We start from the raw sequence: 16595 nt of genomic DNA, 5'->3' as shown, positions 1-16595 counted from the left end.
CTTTAATCGTATAGTTGGATTATTATTAACGGAATATGAGTCATGCATAGTTACTTTACGCATTCTCAATAATTGAGGATTTTTACTCGAGCTACATCTTATTTTATGTTATCGCAATAAAGGTTAAGGCGAGAGTAAGAGCCAGTCAAGAAGTCATTGAGCTATAGCAAAGTTTGGTAATCAGGTGGGTTTACTTTCATAAATATCAAATGAGATTAAATGTTACGTTGAACAAGTTATTTCATTTTAAAATATTTGAACTGAAAATATTTCAACTATTGTCTTGCCATAAATGTTTCAATTTTAGTATGATATCTATCTGCTTTGGCTTTGCCAATGATGCAATCGAATTCGGGTCCTGAGCAGTTGATAGCTATCCTGCCAGGACTAGTGTACACCAGTGACCGTGAGTCATCTAGCGGGTTGGCCGGTCAAGTGTCCGTGAGAGGTGGCCACCTCTTCGGCACAAAGTTCCAGATATGATAGATTACAAGAGAACTTAGTCTGCAGACGAACTTTAAGAATCACAAATGAACTTAGTAAGCTTGGGCCTTTTAGCTAAAACTCCCTTGCTGTACTGATTATGATGGCATGACAATTTATAGTTTTTACGCAATGATGTGTATATTTAGGCATACGTGCCCACTGAGTACTCTCGTACTCAGCCCTGCATATATTTCTAAATGTGCAGGTTGAGCAGTGGCTGATGAAGATGAAGTGAAGAGCGGAGCTTTTGTCAAAAGTTAAATGAATGAACTCTTGGATACATGTCTTCATACATGTAATCAGATTATGTTATTCCGCTGCGTATTCTTAAGTAATAAGTCTTTTGAATTAAGTCGGATTCATCCGAACTTACTAGTTAATTGAATCTTTGTGGTTAAACATAAGATATATTATAAATGTCCCCTTCGCTGTCAAAGATTAAGTTCGATCCTTCATTATATATATTTACCCTTTTTATCCCCGCTTCTAATCTTCCTCCCTTAGTCATGGTTTCTCGGCTTAATTATCCTTAATTAAGTCCGGTCGTGACAATCTTAGTAGGTACAAATGGTTTCTTTGGGAGGGTGGTACGAACACGTCGTGGCACATTCGTGCGAGGATTTGAAAGGGGTGAATCAGGGGTTTCAGAATCAGATGATGGAGGAGAAGAGATGTCAATTACCTTCGCCTTCGAGGAAGGTTTGGGATCTCTTCTGGCCAGTTTGAAGAGACGCAGGCTGTCTGTGAATTTGATCATCTTAGGCCATTGCACATATTTGTGCTTCTTTGTCCCCTCGATGATGATCTGGGATATCCTGTTCCCTTGTCGGACCATCGTCGCCGGCCTTGTGTTGTGAGCTTCATTGTAAAGAAGCTTCAGGTAAGCTTCTTCCCAGTTGTAGCATTCTTTCTTCATAAGAGCAGCCATGACATTCTTCTGCGGTTGAGAGGCTTTGTCGGGAGTCCCTGTAGCACCTATCCAGCACTCCTGGATAATTTTGCCCAACATTGCAAACTCTGGATGGAGATGAGAAAGAGTGACTTGACTCTTTGTTGATTCCGATTTATCCTTCAGTGCAGTCTTGAGAGTTTCATTTGCTTCATCATCAGTCAATGAGGAGAGGAGATATCCGTTGTTTGGAAGATTGAACAATTCCCTGACAATCTTAGAGACATTGAGAGTCTCTTTTCTGCAGTTTGCTCCGTTGATGATACTGACTTTAGAGATTAATTCTTCGGAATCGTTGAACTTGAGATTCCTGTAGAATTCTCTAACAGCGTCTTCGAGTAGATACTTCGGTTAACTGGTGATAAATTTCATCCAACCGTTCTGGTGAATAATTCCTGATACCTTTGAGTATTCCGGCTTTTCTTCAAACGATTCCATGTGCACCGTCTGCTCATATCGGACATCTTTCTCTCTTGGAGCTTCCTTCTCGTTGTCAGTTTTCTTCATGGTAGTTTTAGCCATTTCGAATGAGAAATCTGTTGAAGAGAAATTTGCAGGTAGTGATCTCACAGTAGAGTGCTGTGGATTAGAATGTTAGAGAGAGAGTGCAAAAGTGATGGAGAATGAGGAGTGGCAGTAATGGAGAAAGTGTGATCGTGGGAGATGAACAGTTTCCTAGGGCAATTGAAAAGACGTGGGCGGTTTGAAATCTGCGCGCCAAATCAATTACAATAATTTTTGACGTCCGTAATAAATGCTCTTCAGACAAATGCCTAGAAATATGAGATATGAACTGATATAGAATATTTGTCATAATCTCTTGCCGTAAATAGGCGGCGTATGGTGCATGCAATGATTTGAAAAGATATGCACAAAAAGAGATTTTGTAAATAGAAAACCCAAAACAGAACGCAATGTCATCAGTTAAACAAAATCACTCATAGCCCCTAGTACCATTACTAGACCAATTCATAGAGGATACGAACAAGTTCCCAAACAATCAGTAAGGACAACAGTCAAGTACTGAAAAAGCTTAAACAGTGTTCCCCCTAAATAAGATAACCCATAATCATCAGGTGTAAATGGGCAAAAGGAACAAAGATTGGATAAGCATGAATCTACATGAACTTAGTAAAGAACAATATTTCAAAACAAAAGTGTGGAAGAATTTAACAAGGAAGAACGAACTAATATAATCTAAGAACATCATATCAAAATAATGAGTTTCTGTTTAGATGACATTCCTTGATCTTTATTAGTCCTTAGTTGATGCGGAGTTGTTTGCTTGACTTCCTTGGTGGACTTCCTTTTGGTTCTTCAGTCAGCTTCCCTTTTCCTTTTCTTTCCTCTTCTCGTTTGTCCTTGTCATCAGACTCATGAACCTCACTGAATTTATTCTGGATTTCCAGCTGCTGTTGAAGGTGAGTGACTGTTGATTCAAGGATTGCAATCTTGACTCTCAGCTCATATGAAACTTCTTCTTGAATGAGCAGCCTCTCTTCTAGTATCTGAACTCTTTCATCAGTGGTAGTTTCAGTAGGTTCTGGTTCTTCAGCTGGTGTTCCTTCTTCTGTTGCTTTGGCTGGTGCAGTCTGGTGCGGTGGAGATTCATGGTGGACTTCGAAGTCCTCAGCATTATCGTCTTTAAGAAGACCTCTGGAAGTGAGGTACATTCTGAAGTTGGGTGCCCAGTCGTGGATGCCATCCCAAACATTTGTGACTCTGAACTTCTCAAAGATGCTATTCTCCAAGGCTTCCATCTCTCTTTCAGTGAGAACTTCATCAATCTCCTTGTATTGGGATTTGGGTAGGGTTTTGACGAAGAAAAAGAAGAAATAGCTGACAAGAGCTTGGAACTCTTCAGGATTCAGGGAGGCTAAGATAGTGGGAAAAAGGGTTGTGACACAGTGTTCTGACAGTTGTGTCACGAAGTTTTTGAGAAGGGCAGTTTGATTGACAAAGGTTGAGGATGAAGATGCGGCATTGACATTAGTAGCTTCATCAAACTTTGCCTTCTTGTTGAACCCTTCAAGACAGTAATGGAAGAAACCTCTGAGAGGAAGTTCTTCAGATTCCGTTTCTCTGTCATAGGTTGCTTGTGTCTCCTCTGTCGGTTGGTTTTCTTCATCTGCTGGAGGAATAGACGGAGCCTGTTGTTGAGGAGTTCCCGTGCTTGGCATTGGAACTTCTTCAGGAGATTTTGGTGCATCCTCTTCATGTTCCTCATTGTGAGATTTCTGAGGAATGTCCAGCGAGATCTTGACTGGAGACGACACGCTTTCGAGCTTTCTTTTGGTTGAGCCTCGAGTCTTGTATCGTGGCTCAGATGTGAGGAGAGGAATTTCAGTTATTCCCTCTGATTGAACTTTTCTGTTTTTCAAACAGATGGATGGTGGAAGACACTTGAGTAGTGTTCTTCCAGAAGCAAGATGTCTCCTTAGCACTATGAAGAATGAGTGCTGAGACTCTTGTTCTTTGACGTAGATGTTTTGTGGAGTGGGATTCCTTCTTCTCTTCAGCGAGAATCTGAATGTAGGCATTTTCCCAGTTGAATGGGCCTTTCTGCATCAGGGCACTCAAAACAAGTTTGTGTGGTCTTGAGAGATGACCAGGGGATCCAAGAGTGCCAAACCAGCATTTCTTGATCATCTTGGCAATGGGTCTGAGATGAATCTGAATTCTTGATATGCTCAGAACATTGGTGATGACGCGATCGGTAGGTGCATTGCTTGTCAGTGCTTCTTTCATGTGCTCTGTGGCTTCTTCATCGGTGAAGAATGGAGCTGGTCCATCATTTGGAAGGTTGAACATTTCTCTCACTGCTTTAGAAATGTTGATGGACATCTTGGTTGATTCTGAGAAATCTTCATTTGTGAAAATAGAAATCTCAGTTTTGAGTTCACCAGTTGATTCATCTGTTTTGATGTTGTCGTAGAATTCTCAGATGATCGACTCGTCGAGAAGAAACTCAGGTGAACATTGGACGAACTTCATCCATTCATGTCGTTCTAAGATCTCACTGATCTTGTTGAAATCAGCAAACTGTTGGAGTGATTCCAGTATGACAACAGATTCGTAACACACTACTTGTAGTGATGCTGATTTTCCCATTAGGATCTTTGAGAGGTTTTCTGCAAAAGTCTAAAGATTGATTCTCACAGAGATAGAGCTGTGGGTTCTTACTGTTAGTCTTGCAGAAAAATGCGCACTCAAGAAAATTTGCACACTAAGATTTCTCAGAGATTGAGTTAGGGGTGAGCAAAAACCGAGCCGACCAAAAAAACCGACCGAAAAATGACCGAACCGATCGGTTTTCGGTCGGTTTTTTTGTATTGGGCGGTCGGTTCGGCCAGATTTTTGCAGAAATTTCGGTTTGGTCGGCCGGTTCGGTTTTTTCGATTTTGGCCGGTCGAAAACCGAACCGACCGACCATAATGTACATTACTAGGGTTTTTTTCCCCCCCCACTAATTCTCCTTCTCTCCCTATCGGCTGCCCTCTCATTTGCGCCGCACCCGCACCCCACAGCCCGCACGCCCACACCTCAGCTCCACTGCCCGGCTCCCCCCCATTCCTAACCCTACCGGCCGGCGAACAGCAGCCCCAGCCCAGTCCGAGTCCGAGGCCGCGCCCTCGCCTGGAAGAAGCCCGCAGCCGTCGAGGCAGCCTGGAACTCGCGCCCTCGCCTGGAAGAAGCCCGCAGCCGTTGAGGCAGCCTGGAACTCGCAGCCCTCGCCGCGAAGAAGCCCGCAGCCGTCGTCGCCGCGCCCAGCTCGCAGCCGTCGTCGCCGCGCCCAGCCCGCAGCCGTCATCGTCTAGAACACAGGTGAGTACCGTGAGTTTCCGTAATAAGTAGAATTTAATTCAGTTTCTTTTTCGTTTAGTTCTGTTCTGTAACTTCTGTTTTTGTTGAAACGATTGTTGGCTGTTAATTAGTTCAAATGGAAGATTGTTGTTAGTTCAATTTGATTATTTGATAGCAAAGTTTGAAGTTTAGTTCGCTGATATTGTTGGTTGTGATTGTTGGCTGTTAATTTAGAATGCAATAACAAATTTGATAGTTTAGTTCGCTGATTGTTGGTGTTAATTGTTGGCAGATTTGATAATGTCGCAAGTTGAAGGATCGAGTCCGAGTGACATGCCTCCACCCCCCCCACCACCACCAACAAGTGGTCCAAGTCCAACCGAATCGGTTCAAACAACCTCAAAGAAAAGGAAAACCGATAGGAAAGAGTCGGATGTATGGAAACAATTCACCCGATTTGAAGACGATGAGGGAAACAAGAAAGCAAAGTGCATATATTGTGGTAAGCAATATTTCTGTGATTCTAAAAAGAATGGAACTTCATCTCTTTTAGCTCATATGACTAGTAAAAAATGCAAGAAGGGGTGTGTGACTTCGGATGCGAGACAAACTCAATTGTCTTTGCATCCGATGCCTCAAGAGGGGGTGTGTGATAATGGTCCAGTGGTGGGTAGTTTAAACACTTGGGTATTTGATCAGGAATTTTGTAGATTGAAGTTGGTTGAGATGGTAATTAAAGATGAGCTCCCCTTTTCAATTGTTGAAGGTGAAGGATTTAGGGAATTTGTGAGAGCTTTGTGTGCAAAATTTAAAATTCCTTCACGTTTCACCATATCACGTGACGTTGGAAACATATATGCATGTGAGAAGGAAAAAATGATGGAGTTTTTTAGATCAACTAAGCAAAGTGTATGCTTAACTACAGATACTTGGACTTCATTGCAAAAGTTGAATTATATGTGCATCACTGCTCATTATATTGATGATGAATGGACTTTGCATAAGAAAATCATTAACTTTTGCACAATTGAGAGTCATAGGGGTGAGATACTTGGTAGACAAGTTGATGCATGCTTGCGTGAATGGGGAATTGCTCGAGTTTCTTGTGTGACAGTTGATAATGCTTCTTCGAATGACACATTGCTTTCTGCTTTGGAATTAGGTGGAAAATGAAAAAACTGCATTTTATTTCGGTTTGGTCGGTCGGTCGGCCGAAAACCGACAATTGGCCGGTTCGGTTTTCGGCCGGTTTGAATAGGGTGGGTCGGTCGGTCGGCCAGATTTTTTCTGGACCGGTCGGTCGGTCGGCCGGCGAAAAACCGGTCGGTCGGTGGGCCGAACCGACCGATGCTCACCCCTAGATTGAGTAAATCTTTAGTCGAAGATGAAACATTTTTGAAGAGAGTGTGAAAGATCGTGCAAAAGGCGGTTTCAATAATCGTTTGAAATCCGTGCAAATGGAGTCGTGACACGTGGATCACTCCGCTTGTTAGTAAAAAGGGCGGGTTCGTGTGATCGTGTGACAACCGTTTTAAAATAAATGTGCACGTGTCTATTTCATAAAATGAAGAGTGTAAATAATTAGACACGTCAGACTAAGCATAATACAACCGAAAGATAATTAAGAACAACAGTCATAGATACAAGTGAATTGTTGAGAGAAACTTACACAGTGTTTAACACTAGTTACATCATTGTTTGAAGTGTAAGTTCCCCCTGAGTTTTATGACTGATTCTCCTATGATTTCGAGTCTGTTGGCTGTTGCTGCACGCTCCTTTCACGTTCCATCTTTCTTCTGTGCTGTAGTGATTCCTCATGAATCACTCTTTCAAAAACTTCTGACGCCATTTTGAATTCTGTCTCTGCTTCCTTGAGACGTAGTAGAAGTTCCTGTTTCTGAGACTGAAGAAGTTTCAGTCTGTTGATCAGTCTGCGCTCCTGCACATCTCTTTTGTCTGCTTCGTCTTCATCTGAAATGAAGTAGCGCATGATGATCCTTCGAGCATCTTGCACGAGATCAGTCTCTTTGATGATCTGTTTATGCTCCCTAAGGAGATTTTCAAATCTCGTACTTAGGTGTTGATACTTTAATCGTGTCTGATCATATCTGCTCGTTTCTTCTGATTGTGAGTGGGTTGGACTCATGTTTTCTTCTGGAAATATAAATCTTTCTTCTTCATCAGAATCCAATGATCCCAACTCAAGTCCGCTGATTCCTCGAAAGTATGTATGAATATAATCGCTGGAGGAATCTTTCTTGTTCCTGTACATTGTTAGAGAAAATAGGAAGAAGCACACAGGAAACAAGAAACGAACACAGAGCAAGCAATCTTAAGAGTAATCTTGAGAAAAGATTTTTGATCAAAGACAGCGATTCCCCAAAAGGATCTAGTTCAATTAGAAACTAGTCAGATGCAGATAGTTCTTGCGAACAACCTGCTCTGATACCAATTGTTAGGTCCGGGGGTCTCGAATAGGTGTATGGGGGGAAATACACCTATAGGCTATTTTTATTACTATCTACTGACCTCAATCAGAGGGATCTCAGTCAGAGATTAAAACGAAACTTTACACGCAAACAAAGACTCCTGTTTTACTGAGATCAGTTTTGACCAACAGGGTTGTCGACTGATACTGAAAACTCTTCAGTAATGAGTTATCAGTTAAGTTACTGGAACTTAACTGATTCAAATAAGGGCTTCAGTCGTGTTTGCAAAGATAGAGATGATATCGCTCTTCCTTACTATCAGAGGATAGTTCAGTCAGATTGATATCATACGCAGCGAAAATTAAACTTAGTTTCGCAATAGCCTCGGTGGAGCAAGTTGTTGGATTAAGGTTTCTCTTTGCTGTTAGTCAGTGTTCAGTTTTATCAATTGAAATAGCACAAGTATGAATGTAAAACTGAAAGCTGTAAATAACACAGAGACTTTTACGTGGTTCGGAAAAACCCTTTCCTACATCCACGGCTGGTTGATCAGACCAACAATCCACTCCGCAAGTGCTTGCCTGGTGCACTGCAAACCGTACCCGTGTGCTTGCCTGGTGCACACAACCGTAAACTGAAGATAACCCCTCTTCAGCACCCACACACCTCGCGTAGGATTTCCCTGCTAAGCACACCTCGTGCTCAGACTTTTCACTCAGAGTTCAGAGTACCTTCCTGAACTCCGAATCACTCAAACACTCTTATGGGGGAGAGGTTTAAACGAGTGCCAACTATACTTACAAAGAACAAGTTCTTTGAAGCAAGTTTGACCTTTGGCTTCTGGGTAAACAGATATATGCCTAGGGTCTAAGAGAATGTATGTAATCAGCAGTGACTGATTTTGGCTTTGGAATTCTCTTCTTCGATTCAAGCTTTGGGCGGTTAAGCTTTGGGCTGAGTAGCAATTTCGGCAGAGCTTCAGCTTATGTCGTTGAACCGGTGAAGGTTGAAGTGATCCTCGAGCGCTATTTGTAGGAGAACTCTTGAATAGATCCGTTGGCGTAAATCGTCCTCAAGATTTCTTCCGTTGGAGAGCAATTCAAATTTGGGCTGAGGCTTCAATCTTCGAGGTTCCTTGTCTGTGTGGAAACGGCTCTCTTTGATGGACAGGAGATGTGACATCTCTGAAAAGTAACCACTAGATAGGAATGACCTCTGCAGAGATAAGATATTGAGATCTCTGCATTTAATGCGGCTGTACTTGTGCGTACGTGGATTCCTCTGAACGTTGGAAGATCAGTCCTAGGAGGAATGTTCAACTGATACTTGACTTTAGTATCAGTCCATTGCGCGCATTAAATAATCAGTCTTCAACTGATACTTCAGTTGGTATCTGCAGTCTTCAGTCTTCAGTCTTCGTTCTTCAGTCTTCAGTCTTCGACACCGCAACTAAACTAGAAACGAACTCTAACACTTGAGTTCAAAACGATTCTAGTCTATTACAAATAAGTCCTATGAATTTTGGTATCATCAAAACAAGGGTTAGGATATTCCACAAGGTTCCCAACAGGTGTATTCCCCCCATACACCTATTCGAGACCCTCCGGACCTAACAGTCTAACTCTCAAGCTCGATTATAAACACTCTTCTCACTCTTTTGAAAATGCGGTATTGTAATATACCAACTAGTATTACTGAGTACAGAATCTCAAGTAATCGATAACTAGGCTATTGATTTATCTATGTGAGAATCGTAGTTACAATAAGAGAGTTTAAGTAATTAGTGAAACTAATTTTACAACATTTAAATCCTCTCTTCTTCGATTCAATGCTTAAATAATATTAAGCTCTATTTGATTTTCTGATGTAGCATTGACATTGAGGATTGAATCAGAATCTCCTCTTCTCTCGTCTCTCTCTCTCTCTCTCTCTCTCTTTCTTGAGAGATCTTCTGAGCTATTTATAGGCGTCTTTGATGAATAGATCCGTTGGCGGAGATCTTTTTCTTCAAATCCTGCCGTTGGGAGATAACGTCTCTTTTCTGGCTCAGGTATAATGACATCTTCTTATTTGGTACATTAAATGCTATTGCAGAAGCATTTAATGTAGGCGAGTATGCTTCCGTTCTTTATCTTGACCAGTCGTTGACTTTGATTCAGTCGACCAGTTTTGATCTCAGTATCTTCCTTCAGTTGTTCAGTCTTCAGTTGAGTTTCAGTCCTTGAGAGCTTCAGTTGTAGTCTCTTCAGTTGCTTCTTTCTCCTGTAATCTTCAGTTGAGATGTTAAAGCTACGGGTTTTGGTATCATCAAAACTAGGATGGATATAACTTCCAATTTCCAACACCAAATTAACCGAACCGAATTAGTATTTCGGTTATATTCAAAAACGAGGGTGTACCGCGCATACTCTCAAGATCATCCTTAGCTCTAGCCTACATCGACTTCTCTTCTCATCCTCATCAACTCTAGCCCTCCTCGGCTACTTCTCATCCTCATTATCGTTTATCATTTTATCATCTTTGGTAACTGATACTCAAGGATCGACTCGATATCTACTACACTCTTCTAGAGTCCCTGGTAGAAAACAAGCATCCGGTCAGTAGATCCGCATAGAAAATCTGGGTATCTGTAACAAATCTCATCTCCTGTGGGTCCAATGCTCAAGACAACATGTCCCATCATATTGAGTGGCTTTCTTCCTTGCTCAATCCTACCACTCGATTGGTAGCACGGGGACTAGGTGCACGATGCCATCCAGTCTAGTAACAACCATAAGGCTTTCATCCTTTCATAGTCTATGAACATGTGTTTGAAAATCTGCTAGGGTATCTCTGTACCACATACTGTACGCCTCGTCCTCGTATCCGATCTTTCCTGAGTTCGATCTCACAACAGTCCACTTTCGTGCAGTGCCAACAGTCCTGGCCAACCTATAAGGAGAACTTAAAGGTGACTCTAGGAACTAACTCTACTTGGCTCCAGCAACAGAAATAAACAAAACATAACTTAGCAAAACTCCTATTAAGTAGTACTGTTATCTTAAAACTTAAGCTCAAAACATCTAAATTCTCATCTCGTCCCATCTTTACATAGTAGGTAACCTCTCTAAACAATGATATTAGATCCCTTAATCTAAATCATCGTGACTCAGTAAGACAACTCAACAATTTTCTCTCAAAGCCATCTCCAAAGACTATGGCTCATGATACCTCCTCAAGTACCATTAAGGTTGCGTGAGCAAAACTCGCGTCACCAAACAACTCAACATATCGTACAATATCTCATTGCAGCATGCTAATAACTCATCATTAATCATGCTATTATACTCAAGCTCATAACTCAAACTCATAACTCAAACCAACAAGTACTTAAAGCAATTGCTAATTCTCTCAAGCTTTAGCTCTAAGTTCTCATTTCATCCTTCTACTTAGTAAAAAAATCTCTCTTAACAATGACATTAGATTCCTTCATCTAAATCATCGTGACTTATCACAACTGCTCAAACAATTCTCATCACAAAACATCTCAAATACATCACATCATAACTCATAATTATGCATCCTCAATCATATAACATCATACGATACAAACGCTCTCATGATTCATCATGTAACATCAACATATGCTCTTACAACATAATAACTCATTATTAATCATGTTGTCATCCTCAAACTCAAACTATGCATCTTCAAAGCATAACATCATAACTCATCATATAACCTCAACATCGTGCTCTTCAAAATTTAACGTCAAATAAACTTTGAAATTTTACATACCTCGTTGAGCCTGGTGTGATGGTGCGCTGAGCTCACGGTTGTTAATAACTATTAGTCTAGTGACTCATTCTAGACTAAACTCAAGACTTCTAATTCAGAGCTTAACCTTCGCTCTGATACCACTCTGTCACAGCCCGCCCTAACTATGGATAGTTAGGCCGAGTGATCCACGACTAGGGATGGGGTTAAAGAAGAAGGGGAAGAAAAGGGGCGTCATTTATAGCCGTAAAACTTACTCATCTTAATAAAACTCGTCATTTTTATTCATTAATACTCAATTGAAAACAGTCTATGAAAGACAGCATAAAACTTAATTAATATCATTAATCAAGTTATACATCGTATGAAACCATTCTCTTAAGACTCAAAGTATGACATAACATACTATAACATCAACAACATCTTGCAGCGGAAAGTAGCTAGACATATGTATGAAGACATATTCTAGACAGGTTAACTATTTATTAACAACCCTGGAGACTCCGCTCATTGCAGCACCATCATCACATCAGCTCAACCTGCACATTTAGAAAACATATGCAGGGCTGAGTACAAAAGCACTCAGTGGGCACGTATGCCTAGGTATAAAAATACATGCTTCAAAACTATAAATTGTCATGCCATCATAATCAGTACAGCAAGGGAGTTTTTCGCTAAAAGGCCCAAGCTTACTAAGTTCATTTGTGATTCTTAAAGTTCGTCTGATCAGACTAAGTTCTTTTGTAATCTATCATATCTGAAACTGTGTGCCGGAGAGGTGGCCACCTCTCACGGTCACTTGACCGGCCAACCCGCTAGATGACTCACGGTCACTGGTGTACACTAGTCCTGGCAGGATAGCTATCAACTGCTCAGGACCCGAATTCGATTGCATCATTGGCAAAGCCAAAGCAGATAGATATCATACTAAAATTTAAACATTTTATGGCAAGACAATACTTGAAATAACTTTAACTCAAAGATTTTGTCATGAAATAACTTGCTCAAAGGTAGCATTAAACTCGTTTGATAGATATATAAAACTGAAATTAACAGTTAAATCATCTCATGCATTCATTCGTATAAGAGGCCTACGACAAGCAGGGGATCTCTATATACGTATAGTAAAAGTAATGCCCACCTCGTCGTGTCTCTGTATCAATGAGTAACGTCACTCTCTCCCTCAAGTCGTTACTTCCCAAAAGGACCTTCATTGTTATGAAGAATTGGTGAGAAGTTATAAAAGAAACCTCGATTAATAATCTAATTTCTTTTATGAAACATTAGTATCTCTAATGTTCATCTCTCTTGATTGTTAATCAATATAACAATTATTATCTCTCGTCATTACTCATTAATTATAACATCCTTATGTTATAATTAGCAGCGCTTCAATTAAAAGAAATATTTAACACATCGAAAAGTCCACTTTCTTAGCAGATCTATTCGCTCTCATCTCGTCTAATTAACCAATTAGAAAGTTAAACTTTCCATTAGGCATGTATTTGAGTCACGGGTCAACAAGAATCGACTATGCTCAAATTCTAATTTCACTAAAAATTTCGACATGACCTATTCATATATAATGTCAGCCACGAGATTTCAACGCGTGAATCTCACTACGTGAACTCGTCTCTCGACTCAAAACTTAACATCTTGACATCTTTTCAACGCAAACCAAACAATTCAAAACCATCAAAACTCTTTATCAGTAAACTATCATTTATACTCGACACCAATTGTTCGAGTGTCAGATACCAACATTTATGTGCGTTAATCATAACTCTCACAACTCACACCATTTAGTCATATCGTATCATCCATCAAAACAAATATAATCAAGTTATTTTCTAGAAAGTTTTGCTGTTTTTGTGTCATCTTTAAAAATTCATAACAACCAACTCAATCATCATAAACTCTCATACCAATTGATCTCAAAAACTCCATGAAGTGTAGTTCACTCTAAAAATGGTAGTTAACCAAAAAGGTTAAAGGTTTTTGGAGATATTGCTCTTTTAGTGCAGACTGTCAAAGATTGACAGTTTCTGCCAATTTTGTTTAGGCCATTAGAAACCAAGGCAAACCTTAATAAAATTCCATCAAATTTAATCAGCCAAAACTAAAGGTATCCTTGAAGATTTGGTTAAAATTTCACAAGAGAAAACGTTCATATGATCTGCCAAATAAACAATGAAACTCATACACTTTTACTGTTGGAAAAATATGACAGCAGAACAGGGCATTTTTGAAATAATAAACTGCTCTGTTTCAGAGGTCATAAAAATCGAAATATTATGTTTTTAGAAAAGTATTGAAGTCTAGTTTCGTTTAAAAAAAAACGGTGATGCAAAATCCTTCATGGATTAATAGATATAAACGTTTTTGTGAAGTCTACCAACAGTTGACAGATTCTGTCAAGGATTTTTTCAAAATATCTTTAAAATACCAAACATCATCCAAAAGACATGAAATTTTGCAGCGACGAAATACACATATCATAGATAAACATACTAAAATTTCAGAGCCATCAAGCAATGAAAACTCATCGAAACATAAGCTTGAAACTGCTGTAAAATTTTTACAGAATTCCAGTTTTAATTTCGTTTAACAATTATCATCCATAAATTGTAAATCAATTAGCATGCTCATGTGATATCGTAGAACACATATACGCAATAATATTCATTATGCAACGTCCCAAACTTCATGAATTTAAATAATCATACTCTAAAAACTTATACAATGTTCGTGCTTGGAAAAATACGAATTTAATATATATCGATTCTAGCATACCCTTAAGCACAAATATCAAGTCAAAACGATCAAACAAAAATCGAAAGACAAGCTAATATGTGAAAAACGGGGCTGCCCTCATGGGTTTCATAGCTACGGTTCGTTCCGTTCTTACTCCCTTCATTAAACATGCTCAACATCTACCCAAGAACAACATACTAAAATTTCACGACGATCCGACGTCGTTTCAAAATAAAGTCGAGAATCGACGTTTTTCGACGTCTACGAAAATCGAAAAGAAAACCATCAAAACGTAGGTAGAGATCTTACCTACTTAGATACGTGTTCGAAAAGATGATCGGGGCTCGTCTTCTCGCTCAAAACGGAGCTCAAAAGCTCCAACTCCTCAACAATGGAGATATGCGTGAGTTGTGTGTGTGTTTAGTGTGTGTGAGATAATTAAAAATTAAAAGTGAGGGGTGTTGGCTGCTAACAGCCGTAAGTAAGTGAGGGGAAAGGGGTTTGGGCGGTTGGAGGGTGGTTAGGGGTAGGGTAGGTTAGATATTTAGTCGTTAAATATCTCGTTTCGTCTCGTCTCGTCTTAACGACTAACTACCCATACTCTTCGTTACTCGCCCTCTCAACTCCTACTCACTTTCATTACACTCGTAATTCTATATAAATATAGAAAACGCATGCCCGTTCTCGAAATTCTGATAAACGAGCTCGGTTCGTTTATCGAGAAATCCCGATTTACTATTCACTCGTCGTCCAAAAATAAAAACTTTCATTATTGGACTCGTATCGAAAAACTAAGAATATTTCTCGACGACGTGCACGTAAGATTTTGAAAGTCGACAAACAGACGAAATAGCAGTATTTTTACTATTCATCGTCAAAAAGTCAAAAATTTCAAAAACGTCTTAACGGACTCAGATTTCACTTCCGAGTTCACCGTTCTCATTCAAATAATTATCTCGAATTATTCAAATACTCAAACTCAATTACGGATATAAAATCCCACATCATCCAAACATCATCAAAAGAACATCTCAACATCTTTTAAAAAAAAAACAAGAAAACTTCATATAACTCCTCATCTCTGTACAAGTAATCAAACAAAGGATACCCTAATTACTCAAACTCAAGCAACTAAACACGTCATCAAAAGCCCGGGTATTACAGAAATGGTAATACTCATTATTTATGAGTTCATAAAAATAAATAATTTAAATAAATGAAATATGAATATATATATATATATATATATATATATATAGGGTAGGGTTAACATAGAAACCCCCTTAAGATGAAAACTAGGAACCAATTTAAAGCCATTGATTTAAATAAAATAGAGGACTGAGATTAAACTATAGATGCACAATTTTGATTGCATAGATGCACAGTTTCAATTGCATATATGCACAATTTCGATTTGCTTGAGTATTTTGCATTGTTGGTTTCAATTGCATAAATTGCATATTTTTTAAGTGCACAGTAAAATATAATAGATGCACAGTTTCTTTTGATGACTAAATCCTAACCATTAGATCTAATATTTAAAAGGCTAAGATTAGGTTCCTAGTTCTCATTTTAATAGAGGTTTTTATTAGAACCTCTTCCTATATATATATATATATATATATATATATATATATATATATATATATATATATGGTGCGGTTATAGTGAGAACCACACTTATCGTGAGAACATAAGAACCATTAAAATCAATGCATCTACTATATAAATTAATGCATTCGCTATTAAATTTAATGCATCCGAAAATAATAAATTTTTTGCTCCCTTCAGGATTCGAACCCAGGATCTGCATTCATCCACCAAGATGATGCATCCACCGTAGATCTTGATGATCGAATGGTTTAAAATGGTTCTCTGTTCTAATTTTATTTAGTGGTTCCTATTTGAACCTCTCCCTATATATATATATATATATATATATATAATTTATACCAAGTATTTAATTCAAGATATAATATTTTCTATATTAATTCAGAAGCTAAAATTTCTCAATTAATGAGCTAACATAAGAGTGAAATCTGAACATGAATATATTTTTAATTCTTTCTCATTTTAAATTCAAAATATATAATTATATAAGTAAACATTACTCCATCCCTAAAAATTGTGACCCAATGAAGGTGGCACGAGTTTTAAGAAAATGTGTGGTAGTTTTGTTTGAGTGGAGATTGGGTCCCACATCTTTTTGTATATAATGAGAGTAAAAGTTTGTGTGGTCATTTACAAATAAGGAAATGTGCCGATATAATAACAAGGTCACAATTTTTAGGGACGGAGGGAGTATAAATTAATGATTAAAAAATTGGACGAGCCAAAAAAAAAAAAATCTAGAGTTTTTTAGCCCCGAAGCTCAATCAACCCAGCGTGGGCGGGCTTTTTAGACCTTGTAGATGAGA

At 38.9% G+C, this 16595-nt stretch overlaps 1 long non-coding RNA gene across 1 annotated transcript; it reads right to left on the bottom strand.

Annotated features, from left to right (window-relative positions):
- Positions 1–11737: 11737 nt before the first annotated feature.
- LOC131024888 (uncharacterized) lies at positions 11738–15328 on the bottom strand. Its single transcript, XR_009102020.1, has 2 exons — positions 14488–15328; positions 11738–11963 (listed from the first exon to the last, which is right to left on the bottom strand). It is a non-coding gene; the product is annotated as an uncharacterized LOC131024888 (long non-coding RNA).
- Positions 15329–16595: the final 1267 nt, after the last annotated feature.

Source organism: Salvia miltiorrhiza, chromosome 5 (assembly GCF_028751815.1).
Source record: "Salvia miltiorrhiza cultivar Shanhuang (shh) chromosome 5, IMPLAD_Smil_shh, whole genome shotgun sequence".
Classification (NCBI taxonomy): Eukaryota; Viridiplantae; Streptophyta; class Magnoliopsida; order Lamiales; family Lamiaceae; genus Salvia; species Salvia miltiorrhiza.
Note: the sequence above shows the minus strand (reverse complement) of the source record. Positions and strands in the feature narration are given on the sequence as shown.